The sequence below is a fragment of the Microcaecilia unicolor genome, chromosome 10, assembly GCF_901765095.1.
Source record: "Microcaecilia unicolor chromosome 10, aMicUni1.1, whole genome shotgun sequence".
Classification (NCBI taxonomy): Eukaryota; Metazoa; Chordata; class Amphibia; order Gymnophiona; family Siphonopidae; genus Microcaecilia; species Microcaecilia unicolor.
Window position 1 is genome coordinate 127,697,310 of NC_044040.1, and position 20,690 is coordinate 127,717,999.

The 20,690-nt window shown below is 44.6% G+C and overlaps 1 pseudogene; it reads right to left on the minus strand.

Moving 5' to 3' along the window:
* LOC115478330 overlaps positions 1 to 20,690 on the minus strand; it is a 62,773-nt pseudogene that overhangs the window by 16,322 nt on the left and 25,761 nt on the right.

Sequence of the window (20,690 nt, forward strand, 5' to 3'; positions counted from 1 at the left end):
TTTGCTGCTGGGCGGGCCTGACCTGAAATTGGGTGGGCCCAGGCCACCCGGGCCCGCCCGTGGCTACGCCCCTGCAATAAAGAAAAGAGAATTTGCAAATCTGAAGGTTGCGGTTATTCCAGTTCAGGACAAATCCTAAATTTAGCTTCTTTCCTCCTTTATTGTTTGAGAGGTAAAGGACGAGGTTAGTTTATTTGTTCCACTCCCTCGGCTGTGAGTGTGTGTTCCCTGGATGTTCGTCCTGACTACAAACATCAGGTATCTGGGAGCACATCACTACAGTCCAGCTGAGAGGGGTGGTAACAGGAACGAACTCAGGGACTGAAAAGGGGGAGCTGGGAAGGGGGAGCTGGGGAAGTCACTGGACATGGATGGGGGGAGGGTGGGGGTCAAAGGAGAATTATTGGACATAGGGGGAGGGCAGAGGAGAATCTCTGGACAGGGAGAGGAGGGGAGAGAAGAGAAATCGCTGGACATGGAGAGGAGGGGAGGGCAGGGGAGAGAGGATAATTGCTGGACATGGATGGATGGAGGAAAAAGGGCAGGGGAGAGAGGAGAGTTGCTGGACATGGATGGAGGGGAGGGAAGAGGAAGGAGATGTACATGGATGGAGGGGAGGGCAGGGGAGAGAAGAGAAATCGCTAGACATGGAGGAGAGGGCAGGGGAGAGAGGAGAATTGCTGGACATGGATGGATGGATGGATGGATGGATGGATGGATGGATGGATGGAGGGAGCAGGGGGAGAGAGAAAATTTGTTGTATATGGATGGATGGAGGAGAGGGCAGGGGAGTTGCGGGACATGGGTGGATGGAGGGGAGGAAGTCAGGAAGGAGATGCACATGGATGGAGGGGAGGGAAGAGAGGAGAAATGCTGGACATGGTTGGGGTAGAGGGCAGGGAAGAGAGGAGAAATGTTGGACAAGGATGGAGGGAAGGAAAGACAAAAGAGATGCACATGGATGGAGGGGAAGGGAGAGAGGAGAAATGCTGGACATGGATGGAGGGGAGGGGAGTGAGGAGAAATGCTGGATATGGATGGAGGAGAAACTGCTGAATTTAAGGGCTGGATCGGAACACTTTGAGGGTAGATACTGAAACTTGAGGAAGGATAGGGACAGGGCTACAGATGGTAGACAGGACACATAAGGACACAGGAGGATGGTGGACATGGTGAGAGAAAAAATATCAAATGGAAAAAAACACACTGCATAAAACAGAAGACACTGGGACCAAAGCGAATAGAAAAACTAAATGATCAGACAACAAAGGTAGAAAAAATATTTTATTCAGAATTTATTAATTGGAATATGTCGACTATTGGAAATGTGCATCTGTGATATTTTGCATGTAAGTTTCAATTTTTATAGTATTGTTGCATGCCGAGTCTAACTTCTTTCCAGTTCAGTATTTTGCCTTCATATTTTTTTTATTTCTAGTTCCTTGTGTCATATCTGTTGTGTCGTGTGTTTTCATGTGTGATCAAGGTGCAATATTTTGCTAGCTTGTAGTATTTGCAGCCTTTTTTGTTTTTTTCACTAGGTAGTGTACTGGTGTTTTAGAGCCCGGTGTAATTACAGTGGTGCCTTTCCACGCATAAGGTTGTTGCTCATTCTGTCCTTGGAATTAGTGTTGTTATGGTTTGGTAAGGTTATGAGTGTGTTTTTGCACAAGTTTGTGTATAGTGTTTTGCAGTGGAGAGAATGTGTGTTGGTCTTACTGAGGTGGCACCAAAACATCAGAAAGGGTTTTAGAGCCCAAATCATGACACACTACCTCTTGAAGGATCTACATATAGAGCTTACACATTTCTAAGGTCTACACTGGCATGGTATGGTATGGGAAAGGGGGTGGGGAAATACTAACAAGTCCCTTAACCCTCCATTGCCCCATGTAAGCCGTATTGAGCCTGCCATGAGTGGGAAAGCGCGGGGTACAAATGTAACAAAACAAAACTAACCTATAAATGTACTCACTCTGCTGCTCCCCAGTATCTCTCCACACTCATCCTTCCCTACACCCCTTCCCGTGCACTCCGTTCCATGGATAAATCCTTCTTATCTGTTCCCTTCTCTGCTACTGCCTACTCCAGACTTCGCTCCTTCTGTCGCTGCGCCCTATGCCTGGAATAGACTTCCTGAGCCCTTGCGTCTTGCCCCATCCTTGACCATCTTTAAATCTAGATTGAAAGCCCACCTCTTTAACATTGCTTTTGACTCGTAACCACTTGTATCCACTCGCCTCCACCTACCCTCCTCTCCTCTTTCCTCTACACATTAATTGATTTGTTTGCTTTATTTTTTGTCTACTAGATTGTAAGCTCTTTGAGCAGGGACTGTCTTTCTTCTATGTTTGTGCAGCGCTGTGTACGCTTTGTAGCGCTATAGAAATGATAAATAGTAGTAGTAGTAGAAGGAAAAGGGAGTGCTGGGTAAGGAGGAAAGAAGGAAGGAAGGAAGGAAGGATGGGAGAAAGAGCTGATCTTTTTGGGAATAACCATAATGTATATAAGTACATAAGTAATGCCATACTGGGAAAAGACCAAGGGTCCATTGAGCCCAGCATCCTATCCACGACAGCGGCCAATCCAGGCCAAGGGCACCTGGCAAGCTTCCCAAACGTACAAACATTCTATACATGTTATTCCTGGAATTGTGGATTTTTCCCAAGTCCATTTAGTAGCGGTTTATGGACTTGACCTTTAGGAAACCGTCTAACCCCTTTTTAAACTCTGCCAAGCTAACCGCCTTCACCACGTTCTCCGGCAACGAATTCCAGAGTTTAATTACGCGTTGGGTGAAGAAACCTTTTCTCCGATTTGTTTTAAATTTACTACACTGTAGTTTCATCGCATGCCCCCTAGTCCTAGTATTTTTGGAAAGCGTGAACAGACGCTTCACATCCACTGTTCCACTCCACTCATTATTTTATATACCTCTATCATGTCTCCCCTCAGCCGTCTCTTCTCCAAGCTGAAAAGCCCTAGCCTCCTTAGTCTTTCTTCATAGGGAAGTCGTCCCATCCCCGCTATCATTTTAGTCATCCTTCGCTGCACCTTTTCCAGTTCCACTATATCTTTCTTGAGATGCGGCGACTAGAATTGAACACAAGATGCGGCGACAAGAATTGAACACAATATGTATGAGATCGCATACATATTCATTATGGTTATTCCCAAAAAAGCCAGCTGTTTCTCCCTTCCTTCCTTCTTCCGTATTAGCATATTTATTTGCATATATATATACACAAATGAATATTCTAATATGCCCCACCCCATCTTTCCCCTCCACCCCCCCAAATGGAAAAGTTAACTACGCCCATGGCTAGATTGGCCATTGGTCTGACCCAGTACGGCTAATCTTATGTTTATATAGATGAGGGTCTGTCCATGTTCTGCATGTGTGACTGAGGTGAAGGATTCTGCTAGCATGTAGTGTCTGTGTAGGAATGTGTAACAGTGCAGTTTGTTCCAGTTTGCCAATAGTAGGTATATTGGTGCTCCCACAGTCCAGTGTAATATATATAGCACTCTCTTCTGATAGGTGGGTTAGGGCTGTTATGGTGTGGTAAGTTTTGTGTTCTAGGGCAGTCCTGGAGTACCCCCTTGCTAGTCACCACACAAACAAAAGTCCATCTGATTTAAACAAGGTGTTTAGCAGTGGAAGGAATGTGTGTGCTACTCCTGAATATTTTTACTTTGTAGTTAAGAAGACAGGTTGCCTGCTCTGGCCAGTCCAGGGACCTCTTCTGCGTCCTGCCTCCTGATGTAACTTACTGTTTCCTTGTAGGCAGGACGCAACAGAGACAGCCTGTATTAATCATTGCCCGCCATAGCACCTGAGTAACAACACAGACACTGCTGTCTAGCTGACACCAACCGGCGCCTATTTTATAAAAGTCTGCTCCCCCTGAGATCAGAACCTGGCTACGCCTCTGGGAGAAACTGCCAACCCTGCTCCTTACAGGGTTCCCTCTGTGCTGTGAAAAGGCAGGTGATTTGTGGTATTGGTTGATGTGCAAAGACTGTCCATGATGATTTGGTCTGAACTATTGTGCTATATTGGAAGTGTGCTGAACTCTTACTAAACCCGCCTGAAGGAGGGGGAAGGGAAAGCTAATGTCCTAATAGAAGACCTGAGGTCTTGAGGAGCTGAGCGTTTGCTGAGGGATTTTGGGACCTGGACTGTACCTTTTTCTTTTGAAGATTATCTAATGAGGACTGTACCTTTTTCTTTGAAGACTATATTAAGAGGGCTGTATCTTTTGTTTTGAAGAATATATTATGATTTTTGGTATGAAATTGCCTTGATAATAAATACTTTGGCCCTGAGTCCCAGTATCGGCAGTATTCTGTCCTGGAACCCCTGGGAGCCCCCGCAGGCTTGCCGGCTCCACCCAAGAGGAGGAAGAGGACCCCTTTACTATATATATATATATACATACATACATACAGTGCAATCCGCTTAAGTGCAAGGGTCTGGGACCAAAGAAATACATGCAGTTAACCGGAGCATGCACTTATCCGTTGTGACCCAAAGAAGCCTGACATCTGATAAACATATGTACAGTACTGTTTATTATACGTACAGTATAGAGTATCTGTTAACTGACGTTATACAGTCTCTGTTAACTGACGTTAGGCTTACTTGAAGTAATCAGTCATAGTCCTCTGTACACTATTATGTCTGTGAGTTCCATAGACTACGTCTGCCAGACGTTAACTGTCATAGCACTGACATCCAGTGGCCTCCAGATAGGCCCACACGGTGTTGAGACTTTCCAGTGCTCTTGCAAAAGTAACAGGAGGTTGTTGAATTTCGTCAGCATGTGCATTGCTGTGCATTTCATCATCAGCTGTTGCCTGCGTGTAGACGCATATCTCGACATCAGTGCTGTCGCCTGCTGTTTGTAGATCATAATCAACAGCTACGTAGTGATGAAACTCCTCTTCAGTAACACCGGCTGGGATGTCAATAGCCTGTTCATCTGATGCGTTTGCAACAGCTGTATCTGTCCTCCCCCCCCCCCACATCCTTAACAAAGCTTGCCCGCTTGTAGCAGTTCACAATGGTTGCCTGTGTAGCATGATTCCAGGCTTCTTTCTGCATATGTAGGGAATCCAACAGTGATAGATTACGATCCAGTTCAACAGCACGTTTATCCTTGCCAGTCTGGTCATCCATAACGCTCATCAGAGACGTAGCACAAGAGCCCGATAATGTTGTTTGAAATTGGCTATTATGCCCAAATCCATAAGTTGGATCAGAGAGGTAGTGTTTGGTGGCAGGAAGACCACCTTGACGTTAGACAGCCTGACATCATCACTGTGTACAGCACAATTATCACAAAACAACAAATCTGACACTTTTGTGCCTGCATTCTAGTGTCTAACTTCTTTAGCCACTGCTTCCAAATTTCACCAGCCATCCATGAATTTGCATTAGGCTCGTATGACACAGGAAGTCACTTAACATTCTTGAAGCAATGGAGCTGTTTGCTCTTTCCAATGACAAGGGGTTCCAATTTCTCACTCCCAACCATATTGCAGCAAAGGAGGATCGTCAGTTGGTCCTTCGCCGTTTTACTTCCTGTAGTTTTGGCTTGTTTGAATGCAAGTGTTCCATCAGGAATCGCTCGCCAGTAGAGACCGTTTTCGTCAGTATTGAAAATGTCATGAGGTGCAAACTCGTTCAAGATGGTAGGAAGAACCAAAACAACCCAATTTTCAGCACCAAAATCATCAGCATCTTGTTTTTAACCATGCTGTTTCTTGAATTTTATGTTGTTTCTCTCCTTCCATCTTTCTAACCATCCAACAGTGGCTTTGAATTCAGTTAGTCCAAGACTTTCAGCTAGCTGATTAGCTTTCTCCATAAGCAGTGGACCACTGACAGGAAACTGTCTGCTCCTGACTTGAGAAAACCACCGAAGAAGAGCATCTTCTACATCCTCAGCTTTTCTCGCCCATTTACGTTTCCTATGTGGATTTTGCCAGTCTTCCAGAAGCTGATCTTTCTGCTTCAAGATACGTGAAATTTGACTGGGATTGACACCATATTCTTTAGCAATAGATGCTTGACTTTGTTTTCTAATTTTTTAAGAACTTCTATTCGTTCAGCCAGTGTTAAAGTCTTACAGTTGCGTGATGACGACTCCGACTCCAGTGTACACTCTAACAACTTTCTTTCGCTTATTCTGCCTGTGGCAGTTAACCAATGAGATTTCAAATTTATTGCCCCTTTGTCACGTGCCAATTGGCTTCCATATTCCATGCATGCGCTTATGCGGAACCTTTCCTGCAGAGGAGTGGTCTTAAACCATGCATATATGCGAATCTTGCATTAATCAGTGGTGCGCTAAACCGAAGTTTGTCCCCATAGAAATTGATGGTGCCAAAAATGGGACCGACGTACAGCATGCAGTTAAACAGAGCATGTGCTTATCCAACGTGCACTTAAATGGAGTGCACTGTATATATATATATATATATAATATATATATATATATATATATATATATATATATATTGAAGACAACCGTTTCTTATTGAATCTAAAACAAACTTTATTGTCTCAAAAATTTTTTATATTTATATATCACAAATCCAATAAAATGAATCACTTGCACACTCAATCTTTCATTCATCCACATCAATTTGATATACTTCTCTAATAAATCATTAAAACATCTTATTATTACACATATAGATCATCACACATCAGCTGGACCTTCTTATATAACTATCTTGACATGTCTTATCGTATTTATTGACCCATATTGATCTTAAATAGTGTCGATATTGTCCATCATTGCTGATTTTCCACCAGATGTCATGTGGATTATCTTTCACTATATTGGGACACCAGAAACCCTTCTGACTTCGTCAAACTTGTTATAGGTCCAGTGGAAGTGTCCATAAAGTTTTCTTTGATCTGAAACTTTTCCAGGCTATAGAATGAAGCATAAAACCCAACACAATTGTGTTTCGCCAACAGTGGCATCTTCAAGGGTTATTCATTCGTCCGGCTTCTGATAGCAGCTGGGAACACACCTCCGCTAGCAGCATGGAAGGCACTAAAAAAATGCCCGCACATGCCTTAGTGCCTTCCATGCTGCTAGCGGAGGTGTGTTCCCAGCTGCTATCAGAAGCCGGACGAATGAATAACCCTTGAAGACGCCACTGTTGGCGAAACACAATTGTGTCGGGTTTTATGCTTCATTCTATAGCCTGGAAAAGTTTCAGATCAAAGAAAACTTTATGGACACTTCCACTGGACCTATAACAAGATTTGACGAAGTCAGAAGGGTTCTGGTGTCCCAATATAGTGAAAGATAATACACATGACATCTGGTGGAAAATCAGCAATGATGGACAATATCGACACTATTTAAGATTAATATGGGACAATAAATACGATATACGATAAGACATGTCAAGATAGTTATATAAGAAGGTCCAGCTGATGTGTGATGATCTATATGTGTAATAATAAGATGTTTTAATGATTTATTAGAGAAGTATATCAAATTGATGTGGATGAATGAAAGATTGAGTGTGCAAGTGATTCATTTTATTGGATTTGTGATATATAAATATAAAAAATTTTTGAGACAAAGTTTGTTTTAGATTCAATAAGAAAACGGTTTGTCTTCAATATTTATGTATTTGTAATGCAACCAATTTAAGATTTAAACCTATAAGTTAATATTGTGTATATATATATATATATATATATATATATATATATATATTCTCACTAAAAGCAAGCTTGGCTGATTCATATATAGCCTATATTGAATCATCTCCTATACTTTCCTTGCTTTCAAATTTAGCTGCTTCTTACCATTTGATATTTAGTACTATAAATGGTGACATAACAAACCCCAAGTTGCCCATAGCCACACCTTGTACTCTACTCAGCCTCTCACTACCTATACCCAAATGAGCTTGAACTCCTCCCTGTTATTGCTATCCATATGCCCTCTCATTGTCACAACACTAGCTTCCATACGCATGGCTAGATAATTTTTCCCCCTACCCTCCTACCTCTCATTCGTTTTCCTGTCCATCTTTGTAGTTCTTTTCCTTTCTCACCCTGATTTTATAATTTTGGTTGTTAACTACTTTGATTGTCTGTGAAAGGCAGTGTATCAAGTACTCAATAAGCATAAACAAACACAGAACCATGCTTTCCAAACCCCTCCATCTGTTCCTTTCTAGGAATGTACTTATGTAATTTTCTGTCATTTCAATCATTTTGTTTGCCAAATTATTTCATTTCCAGTGTGGCATATAAAGAAACAACATGTGCCACGCTATGTTTTTCATACATTTGTTTTCCAATTTAGGGGGTCTTTTACTAAAGCTTAGCTTGAGTTATCTGCAGCAGGCCCACTTTATTCCTATGGGCCCTGCTGCAGATAACTCGAGCTAAGCTTTAGTAACAGACCCCTTAATAAACAAAGGTGAACAGGAAAGGGGGGGGGGGGGGGGGGGAGAGGGCAACAATTCTTCCAGTGCTTAATTCAAACACTAGGGTTGTCCATCCAAATTACATGAAATTTGCAGGCAGGCATCAGCAGCAGATGAAACAGTACCCTAGAAGCATGAGTGAGATATAATAGTATGGAGAATGGCATGAACATCCTGTCAGGGTCAAAGTGGCTAAACAGTGGCAGGAATAATCCATGGCACAAGAGGGAAAAGTCAGCACAAAAAGTTGTATGAACACCCCAGGCACTGTGAACAGCCTTTACAGTGGCAACACCAATGATGGCATGAAGACCCAAGGTACATTAGGAAAGGCAAAACATTACAGCAATAGCAGAAAAACCACAGGGCACTGAGCGAATGGCAAACAGCACCATTAATGGCAGCAAGACCAGAAGCCACCACGAGAGGCAAAGAAGCACTAATGTTAAGTAGTAATGTTAAGTAGTAGTAATTGCAAGAAAACCATAGGTACCAAAAATTGTGGCAAAGCAGTACCCTAAAGTGGTACAAAGTCCACAATACATCAAGAAAGGGGCAGGGCTTCAGGAGCAGTGGCATGTACTACCATGCTGTTTGATTCACTCTCTCCAAGGTTCTGTTTTGTATACTCTATGAAAAGAAGCGACTGGGTGGAGGAAAAATGACATACAGAAAACTGCCTTATCAGTGCCATTCATGGCAGGGGCTCAAACCATTTAGACTGAAGTTCATACATTGTCTCACTGAGATCAGGACTTCTCATAGATAAGTTGTGGGGAAAAACATCCTAAAATAGGTGGAATAATCCATTGAAGGCTAACTGTTGGACAAGACTAATAGCTGTTAATTACCACAATGGAGGGATTAAAGCAGAAGACAAGAAGAGGTGGAAGAAAGCAATAGGAATACTAACATAAACAACTTAATGCACCATGAGAGGAGTGGAGGAAGATTTTTTTTCTTCTTTTGTGGAAGTGGGGGGCAAAACACCCCAGTGGCACAAAGAATAGTAGAGCATATGTGCATAAGTACATAAGCACCGCCATACTGGGAAAAGACCAAGGGTCCATCAAGCCCAGCATCCTGTCTCCGACAGTGGCCAATCCAGACTTCAAGAACCCGGCAACCCCCCCTCCAAAAAAAAAATTAATAATGTTAAATGGACCTTTCCCTCAGGAATCTGTCCAAACCCCCTTTAAATTCCGTAAGGCCAGCTGCTGTCACTACATTCTCCGGCAACGAGTTCCAGAGTCTAACTACACGCTGAGTAAAGAAAAACTTTCTCCTATTTGTTTTAAATCTACCATATTCTAGCTTCATCTTGTGTCCCCTGGTTTTGTTGTTGTTTGAAAGTGTAAACAAACGCTTTACATCTGTCCACTCTACTCCGCTCATTATCTTTTAGACTTCTATCATATCACCCCTCAGCCGCCTTTTCTCCAAGCTGAAGAGCCCTAACCTTCTCAGGACTTTCCTCATAGGGAAGTTGTTCCATTCCCTTTATCATTTTCGTCACCCTTCTCTGCACCTTTTCTAATTCCTTTTTTGAGATGCGGCGACCAGAATTGGACACAATACTCAAGGTGCGGTCGCACCATGGAGCGATACAACGGCATATAACATCTTCATGTTTGTTTTCCATCCCTTTCCTAATAATACTCAACTTCTGTGTGCTTTCTTAGCTGCGGCAGCACACTGGGGCAGACGTTTTTTAACATCTTATCAACGATGACTCCCAGTCTCCCCATTGTCCACATGTTTGTTCACCCCCTCAAAAATGCAGTAGATTGGTGAGGCAAGACTTCCCTTCACTAAATCCGTGCTGACTTTGTCTCATCAGCCCATGTTTTTGTACGTGCTCTGTAATTTTATTCTTGATAATAGCCTCTACCATTTTGCCCGGTACCGACGTCAGACTCACTGGTCTATAATTTCCCAGATCTCCTCTGGAACCCTTTTTAAAAATCGGCGTAACATTGGCTACCCTCCAGTCTTCGGTACCACACTCGATTTTAGGGATAGATTGCATATTACTAACAGTAGGTCTACAAGTTAATTTTTCAGTTCTATTAATACTCTGGATGAATACCATCAGGTCCTGGCGATTTACTACTCTTCAGTTTGCAGAACTGACCCATTACATCTTCAAGTTTACAGAGAATTCGTTTAGTTTCTCCGACTCGCCGGCTTCAAATATGTTTTCTGGCACCGGTGTCCCTCCCAAATTCTCCTCGGTGAAGACCGAAGCAAAGAATTCATTTAATTTCTCCGCAACGGTTTGGTCTTCCCTGATTGCCCCTTTAACACAATTTTCGTCCAGCGGCCCAACCGATTCTTTAGCCGGCTTCTTGCTTTTAATGTATCTAAAAAAAATTTTTACTATGTATTTTCGCTTCTAACGCTAACTTTTTTTCAAAGTCCTTTTTTGCCCTCCTTATCTCCGCTTTGCATTTGGCTTGGCATTCCTTATGTTTTATCTTATTACTTTCAGTTGGTTCTCTTCTCCACTTTCTGAATGATTGGTTTTTGGTTCTAATGACTTCCTTTACCTTACTGTTTAGCCACGCCGGCTGACGTTTGGTCTTTTTCCCCTTTTTCTAATACACGGAATATATTTGTCCTGTACCTCCAGAATGGTGTTTTTAAACAGCATTCACGCCTGATGCAAGTTTTTTTACCCTGCGAGCTGCACCTTTCAGTCTTTTTTTCACTGTTTTCCTCATTTTGTCGTAATCACCTTTTCTAAAGTTAAACACTAGTGTATTTGATTTCCTAAGTTCACTTACTTCAATGCCAATATCAAAACTGATCATATTATGATCACTGTTATCAAGCGGCCCTCGCACCGTTACCCCCCGCACAAGATCATGAGCTCCAGTAATGACTAAGTCTAATATTTTTCCTTCTCTTGTGGGCTCCTGAACCAGTTGTTCCATGAAGCCGTCCTTGATTTCATCAAGAAATTTCACCTCCCTAGCGTGTACCGATGTTACATTAACCCAGTCTATGTTAATAATAATAATAATAATATGTGGATCACCCATTAATATTACATTGCCCAATTTATTCGCTTCCCTAATTTCCTTTGACATTGCTGCGTCCATCCGTTCGTCCTGGCCAGGCGGATGGTAGTACACTCCTATCACTGTCCTTTTCCCCTTTTCATGTGGAATTTCAATCCACAAAGATTCCAATAGGAGTTTTGTCTCCTGCAATATTTGCAGCCTATCCGAGTCAAGGTTCTCATTTACATACAGTGCTACCCCTCCTCCTATCCTATCCACCCTATCGCTACGATATAATTTGTAGCCCGGTATGACTGTGTCCCATTGGTTATCTTCCTTCCACCAGGTCTCAGAAATGCCAATAATATCCAATTTTTCATTGTGTGCAATGTACTCAGCTCTCCCATCTTATGTCTCAGGCTCCTGCCATTTGCGTATAGGCATTTCAATGCATGCTTGTTGTTCCGTTTTATATTACGTTTAATACATGGCATTATTAATGTGTTACCTTCTTTCTGGTCATTATTAATTTTATTTAAGGCCATCTGATCTACTACGATTTCTTTGACACCCTTACTTACAAATAACCTTTTCTTCCCTGTCTGGGTGATATCCTCAAAAGATAAATTATCCTGAACCATGCGCTTTTGAGCGACTGTCGGCCTTCCCCCCGTTTGTAGTTAAAAGCTGCTCTATTTCTTTTTTTAAAAGTTGACGCCAGCAGCCTTGTCCCACCGTGGTGGGATTTACCCATTCACTGGGTAAATCTCTCTTATCTACACCCTTCTCCTCCACTGCTGACTCCAGACTCCGTTCCTTTTATCTTGCTGCACCATATGCCTGGAATAGACTTCCTGAGCCGGTACGTCAAGCTCCATCTCTGGCCGTCTTCAAATCTAAGCTAAAAGCCCACCTTTTTGATGCTGCTTTTAACTCCTAACCCTTATTCACTTTTTTTCAGAACCCTTATTTTATCATCCTCACTTTAATATTCCCTTATCTCTTGTTTGTTCTGTTTGTCCTAATTAGATTGTAAGCTCTGTCGAGCAGGGACGGTCTCTTCATGTTCAAGTGTACAGCACTGCGTACGTCTAGTAGTGCTTTAGAAATGATAGTAGTAGTAGTAGTAGGTTAAGGTGAAGCCCATCAGATCGGAATAGGCTCTCCTTTCCCCAGAATGCTGACCCGTTCCTGACAAATCTAAAACCCTCTTCCCCACACCATCGTCTCATCCACGCGTTGAGACTCCGGATCTCTGCCTGTCGCTTGGGCCCTGCGCGTAGAACAGGTAGTATTTCAGAGAATAGCAACAGGAAGAGGTCAGGCAGCAAGAACAAGAGTGGCACTAGCAACAACACTACAGGGTACTAACCAGCTTATTTTCGAAAGAGAAAGACGCCCATATTTCGACCCCAAATCGGGAGATGGGTGCCTTTCTCTCATGGGCGCCCAAATCGGTATAATCGAAAGCTAATTTTGGGCGCCTCCAACTGCAGTCTGTCTCGGGAACGAACAAAGTTGACAGGGGCATGTCGGAGGCGTAGTGAAGGTGGGACTGGGGCGTGTTTATCGGCCGAGGAGAGATGGGCGCGTTCGGCCTATAATCGAAAAAAGAAGGGCTGGCAGTAGCGAGAATTTGGGCCGCTTTTTTGGACCCTTTTTTTCACAAACAAGTCCCCAAAAAGTGCCCCGACTGCCCAGATGACCACTGGAGGGAATCGGGGATCACCTCCCCTGACTCCCCCAGTGGTCCACTAACCCCCTCCCACCAAAAAAAAAGAACTTTAAAAACTTTTTTTTTCCAGCCTGTATGCCAGCCTCAAATGTCATACCCAGCTCCATCACAGCAGTATGCAGGTCCCTGGAGCAGTTGTTAGTGGGTGCAGTGGACTTCAGGCAGGTGGACCCAGGCCCATCCCCCCTACCTGTTATACTTGTGCTGGTAAATGGGAGCCCTCCAACCGCCCCCAAACCCACTGTACCCACATCTAGGTGCCCCCTTCACCCATAAGTGCTATGGTAATGGTGTAGAGTTGTGTGGAGTGGGCTTTGGGGGGATTTGGGGGGCTCAGCACCCAAGGTAAGGGAGCTATGGACTTGGGAGGTATTTTAATTTTTTTTTTACTTTTTACTAGTGTCCCCTAGGGTGCCCGGTTGGTGTCCTGGCATGTGAGGGGGACCAGTGCACTACGAATTCTGGCCCCTCCCACGACCCAAATGCCTTGGAGTTGTTCGTTTTTGAGCTGGGCGGCTTCGGTTCCATTATCGCTATAAACCGATACCGCCCAAGCTCAAATCCGCCCAAATCCGATTATCGAAACAAAAGATGGACGCCCATCTTTTTCGAAAATACGGTCTGTCCTTGCCCCTTCGCGGACCCGTCCTCAGAGATAGTCGCCCGTGAGATGGGCGTCCGCGTTCGATTATGCCTCTCTGCGTCAACAGATTGTCAAGGATCAAAGCAACCAGGCAGCAGCAACTTGAGAAGGATGGGCAGCAGTAGCTGCAAAAACAGCTAGAGTAGTGACAAGATTTCAAGGCATCTAGAGAAGGGCGGGGAAGCAGATTTTCTCTTCAGTTTTATTGGTTTCTTTTTTTTTTTTTTTTGTATTTTAGGCTAAAATACCTCTGGAAAACCAATAGAACAGGCCAGAGAGCAGCAGTAGCAGTAGAAACAGAAGGGGTCAGCAACACTGAAGAGCACTGAGGGCATTGATGGAACTTGGGTCCTCTTGCCTCTCACATACAAAGTCAAGCAAACTCAGCAGCGGGAGGTTTACCCTTAATGAAGATCAACTTTTTCCAACAATTCCAATTCCAGCAAGTCTCTAGGCACAATGGTTCATGGGCAGGAAAGGAAATGCTAGGTGACCTTGGTGAGCTATAGCCCTACTACATTCTTTTGTGCCCAGTATATCAAGGGATTTGTGGCTGTTACCTTAATGGGATCTGCATGGTACTACATGAATACATTTATGCAGGGTCTCCTTTGGAGGAGAGAATGCAGGCCTCTGCTACCAACTGCTGAAGGGTATGGTTCTTATCTCATTATAGCCCATTCTGCAGTGCCTATGGAAAGGGGGTGGGGTGGGGTGGAAGATAATAGAGGGGAAGGAAATGCTAGTTGTTAGGGTTGCTGCTGATGCAGACAGTACTGCATGGACAGCCCAATATTTCCACTATCCAGCTTATAATCGAAAGAGAAAAACGCCTATATTTCGACCCAAATCGGGAGATGGGCGTTTTTCTCACAAAGGCGCCCAAATCGGTATAATCGAAAGCCGATTTTGGGGCGTTTCCAACTGCACTCCGTCACGGAAAATGAATAAAGTTGACGGGGTGTGTCGGAGGCGGGACTGGGGCGTGGTTATCAGCCGAGGAGAGATGGGCGTCTGTAGCTGATAATCGAAAAAAAAAAGGCGTTTTTTTACCCGCGATTTTGGGTCACTTTTTTTTTTTACCCTTTTTTTTCACGAACAAGTCCCCAAAAAGTGCCCCAATTGCCCAGATGACCACTGGAGGGAATCGGGGATGACGTCCCCGGACTCCCCCAGTGGTCACTAACCCCCTCTACACCAAAAAAAAACCCCACTTTAAAAACTTTTTTTCCAGCCTGTATGCCAGCCTCAAATGCCGTACCCACCTCCATGACAGCAGAATGTGTTCGATCCTCTCACAGCCTTTCCCTGGGTCAGATGTGGCTCTCGGGTGCACTACAGGGTCACATCAGCATTGCATTGTGGTGGGTGTAGGGTATTGGGCTCTGTGATTTCATTAGCTTGTGTTACAGTCTCACAATGTTGGTAGTTGGTAGGCTCTTCTCCCATGGTGCTTTTTCCCCCTGCCTACTGGGTCAGAGTGTGCCCTGTTGTGCTTCCTGTTGTAGTCTATGCCGTAGTGGCCATTTTTGTAAGCCAGTTTTAGTTCCCTTTCCTGTGTTAGCCACGTTAGCCAACTTAGTTCTTCCCTTGAATGTGGCTGAAAGAGGGCATTGTACAGCATTCTGCCAAGCTCTGACCTACTGCTAATCTCAGTACCAGGGAGACTCGTTGCCAGTGGGGCACAACCTCTGCAGTTAACTGTGAGTAAACGTGCTTATTCCAATAAAGGACGTTTTTGGAGAGATTAGTCTTCATGTGTCAACTGGTGTGCCAATGTTATACAGCAGCAACAAGTCCTAGAGGTCTGGAGCACTTTTAGTGGGTACCGCAGTGCACTTCAGCCAGGTGGACCCAGGCCCATCCCCCCCCCCCCCCCCCCCCACCTGCAACACTTGTGCTGGTAAATGGGAGGCCTCCAAAAATCCACTGTACCCATATGTAGATGCCCCCTTCACCCCTAAGAGCTATGGTAGTGTTGTACATTTGTGGGTAGTGGGTTTTGGGGGAGGGGGTTGGGAGCCTCAGCACCCGTGGTAAGGGAGCTATGCATGTGGAGCTTTTCTGAAGTCCACCACACGGACCTAGGGTGCCCAGTTGGTGTCCTGGCATATCAGGGGGGCCAGTGTACTACCAATCCTGGCCCCTCCCATGACCAAATGGCTCGGATTAGGACGTTTTTGAGCTGGGCGTTTTTTAGTTTCCATTATCGCTAAAAAAAACAAACGCCCAGCTCAAAACGTCCATTTTTTCAAAAATATGGTTCGGCCCGCACCCCTTCACGGACTCGTTCTCGGAGATAAACGCCCATGGAGATAGGCGTTTGCGTTCGATTATGCCCCTCCACGTCTCTTGTGCTCATATTCCTGAACTATAGACAATAACACTTCTTTATAATAAGTCAGACCATTGATTAGACTGAAGGAAAATACTCTCTTTCACCTGTGGATTACACAGGGCATCCAGCATGTAAGAATCTAATTGGATAAGGGGCTTCAGCCAATTTTGTAGTTGCAATTACAAGAATTTCAAAGGCTCCAACATTTCTGGTACAAATCTCTACTCTGCAGGAAACCATCTATCCTCTTCTCCACCACTGCTGCTCCTTGTGGTCTTGTGTAAGTCACTTAACCCGTTATTGCCTCAGGTACAAAAATTAGATTGTGAGCCCTCCAGGACAGGGAAATACCCAGTGTACCTGAATGTAACTCACCTTGAGCTACTACTGAAAAAGGTATGAACAAAATACAAATAAATAAATATGGGGATAGCCTCACTCAAGGTGGTTGTGGCAGCACTCAGGGCCTCCATGGCATCTTCAAAGGGCTTCAGGATGTTTGCCATCTGTACTATGTGTAACCAATACTTATGCCCCAGGAATGTGATCCAAACTGATCTAGCCTGTAGCCTTCTCCCTTGACAATTCAGACAATGGTCAGAACAAAAGAGGAATGCTGTGTTGTACTGGCTACTGCCCTTGTGCCTCTCACCCCTACTGCTGATGCCCTCCAGATGGCTGCTTTTTCAGCCAACCTTTAATGATGATCTGCGTTTTCCCCTTCTTAAAACAAGTATAGAAGTGTGTAGAGCATAACTCATGGATCTCTTCCAATTTTCCTATATATGTGTGTGGTTGTGTACTATTAATATTTCTACAGTGCTGTATACATTATATGCAGGTGCTTTCTCTGTCCCTAGTGGGCTTATAGTCCAAGGTGTTTTTGTACCTGGAACAATGGAGGGTTAAGTAACTTGTCCAGGGTAACAAGGAGCTGCAGTGGGACTTGAACCCAGTTCCCCTGGATTCCGCTCATTGCACTAGCTATTAGGCTGCTCCTCCACTCCATTGTTTGTGAATATATATATATGTGTGTGGTGTGTGTGTATAGGGGATGGAGACAGTTCTGTCAATGACCATTGTTTAGTTCTTCCAAACCCAAAACAAGCACAATTAGAATCCAAGTGTCATCGCTTTTCTATTTCCAGGTACCATTCCACTGGCATTCTCTCCACTGTATATCCACTCCGAAAACTTAAGGTAGCCTTAAAAACCTAGGTATCGAACAAGCTTTGATTTAAGTCTGAAGGGTGAAGGTGTGTTGCATCATTTTCACGATTGACTTCTTTTCCCTGTATTTCTTTATCTCCCTTACCCTCCTGGTCTATCATGTTATCTTCTGTTGTGTGCCTGACTCTGTCCTATTTGATAAATTGAAGTCCCTTTCAACTTTCAGTTCTTTTTATTGCTATTTTAGACTGTAAGCTGCCCTGGTCTGCAAGTCAGTTTGGGTGTGTAGTAAGTTTTAAATAAATGAAATTAAATTAAAATGTGGGGTAGTTTTGGGGGTATAGGGGCAATTGGGGTGGGGTTAGATTTGGAGGCAGGGGAGTTTGGGGGTGGTGGGCAGTTATGTGGGTAGTTTAGAGGATGGTACAGTTGCAGCGGTAGGGGTTGTGGGATGGGTCAGATGCAAAATTATTTTAGGAACTGTGGGGGCAGTTCAGGGGGGAGGTGAGGCAGTTGGGGCAGCAGTGTTGGGGTTGGTGTAGTTGTAGGGGATTAGTTTAGGAGGATGAGGCCACTTTGGGAGTAGTTTTTGGGTGTGGGCAGTGTGGTGGTGTAAGACAGTTGCAAGGGCAATTGAGGGGATAGTTTTAGGGGTTGGGAAAGTTGTGGGCTGTACGGTAGTTGAAGGAATTGTTTTAGGGGTGAAGGCAGTGTGCACAGAGATGAAGCAGGAGAGGAGGCACTATATATATGGTGAGGTAGTTGTGAAGGATAGTATTTGGAAGTGGAGGCAGTTTGCAGTATGGTAGGCAGGGACTTAGCCAGACTTTGAAGTGGGCCAGAGCCCAAAGTGAGGGGCAAATTTTGGTCCCTCCACCTACCCACCCACCACCACTGTTGCTACGCATACCTTGGCTGGCGGGGATCCCCAACCCCCGCCAGCTGATGTACCACCACCGCCGCTGCTGCACATGCCTTGGCTTGTGGGGGTCCCCAACCCCCGCCTGCTGAAGCGTGTTTTCCTTCGCTTGTCTCCAGCACCGCCGCATTTCCTGCCCTGCTCTCTCTTCCCCTTATGTCATGTCCTGTATGCTCATTTTAATGAAATTGCGCATGCATGCATGTTCAGTGTCACTAAAACACACATGATGGATGTGAGGGGAGAGAGAGCAGGGCAGGAAATGTGGCGGCGCTGGAGACCAGTGCTGGAAAAAAACACTTCAGTCTAATCAATGGTCTGACTTACTACAAAGAGGTGCCATTGTCTATAGTTCAGGAATATGAGCACAAGAGACATAGTGATAGTAAGAACAAAATAGAGGAAATATTGGGCTGTCCATGTAGTACTGTCTGCATCAGCAGCAACCCTGACAACTAGCATTCCCTCCCCCTCTATTATTCTCCACCCCACCCCCTTCCCACAGGCACTGCAGGATGGGCTACCATGACATAAGAACCATACTTTCAGCAGTTGGTAGCAGAGGCCTGCATTCTCTCCTCCAAAGGGGACCCTGCATAAATTTTATTCATGTAGTACCAAGCAGATCCCATTAAGGTCACAGCCACAAATCCCTTGATATACTTTGTATATTGGTGAGGCAGTTGTGAAGGATAGTATTTGGAAGTGGGGCAGTTTGCAGTGTGGTAGGCAGGGGCGTAGCCAGACTTTGAGGTGGGCCAGAGCCCAAAGTGAGGGGGCACATTTGGTCCCCCCTCCCCGCCCCACACCCACCACCACTGTTGCTACGCATACCTTGACTGGCAGGGATCCGCAACCCCTGCCAGCTGAAGCACCGCCACCGCCGCACATACCTTGGCTGGTGGGGGTCCCCAACCCCCACCAGCTGAAGCGTGTTTTCCATTGCTTGTCTCCGGCACCGCCAAATTTCCTGCCCTGCTCTCTCTTACCCTTATGTCATGTTCGGCATGCTTGTTTAATGAAATTGCGCATGTACAGTTTCACTAAAACGTGCGTGCTAGATATGAGGGGAAGAGAGAGCAGGGCAGGATTTGTGGCAGCGGCGGAGACCAGTGCTGGAAAAAATGCTTCAGTTGGCGGGTTGTTGTGGATCTCCGCCAGGCAATCCAGGGGCCCGGGCCCCCGTGGCCCCCGTAGCTACACCACTGGTGGCAGGGTAGTTGCGGGGATAGATTTTGGGGGTGGAGGCAGCTTAGGTACTAGGCTTTGAGGGTGAGGTGAGTTTGTGGGATCGTAGGGCAATTGCAGAAGGTAGTTGTTTAGGGGTGAGGCAGTTTGGATGGTGGTGGGGCAGTTATGAGGGGATAGATTTGGGGGTGAGGGTAGTAGGGCAGTTGCAGGGTATAGTTTCTTAGAGTGGAGCAGTTGCAGGGTAATTTTGGGGTAGAAGGAGTTGAGGGGGGGAAGTTTTTGGGAGTGAAGGCAGTTTGCAAGCTGGTGGGGCAGTTGCATGGGGTAGTTTTTGAAACTGGGGCAATTTAGAGGTGGCAAGCAGTTGTGAGGGCGTAGTTTTGGGTTCAGAGTAGAAATTAGGAAAAGAAGTTTGAAAGGAAAAAAAAAATCCCTAAACTGGTACTATATATTTCACCAGAACTCCTTCTCCCATAGAAATACATTGGATTTTTTTTTGGAGGGGGGGGACTTATTTCTCTGGAAACCCTGTCCAATATGCACAGTTATAGACTTACTCTCTTTATGTTAGTTTAGAATCTTTTATATTTTACAAGAAAATACTACAGGTTTGAAAAGTATTTCTCCTCTTCTCTGCAGTATGTTTCCCCATATCTCTCTCATAAGTTCACCTCCCATCTTTCTTGTTCTCTTATACCATTCTCTTTTCCCCTAATGTTTACTCACCTCTGACTGCAGGAACCTCATGTGGTGGCACATAATGTTGAATTCAGTTATGTTGTAAGGCGAGAAACCCTCTACGAAAAGTGCGTTGAAATATTTTGAATAGCCCAATTGAGCAGAATCCATTGTATGGCAAGGCAAATGTCAGGTTTTGGGTGTCACCAAAACGGAAGAGAATGTTCATGACTGTGCTGCTGGCACTCTTGTGCATTTTGAGAAAGAAAATATGAGTTTGGGGTTTGCAGCTGGATTGGTGGGGAAACTGGAGAGGAATGACTGGTTTTGAGCAACTTTGGGCTCAGCTAGACTTGTGCCAGATTTTGGAGAAGTGAGTTTTCCTGTAACAACTTTCCATACATCTGTAATTGCGCATTGGTAATCTTTAAATTATCTTTGTTGTTTTGTCTCCACACGTTCTACCTTGATGATCTTTGGATTAAGAAGGTATTCTTACTTGCAGGATTCATGAAAGAGCTGTTTCATTCTGTTGAGAG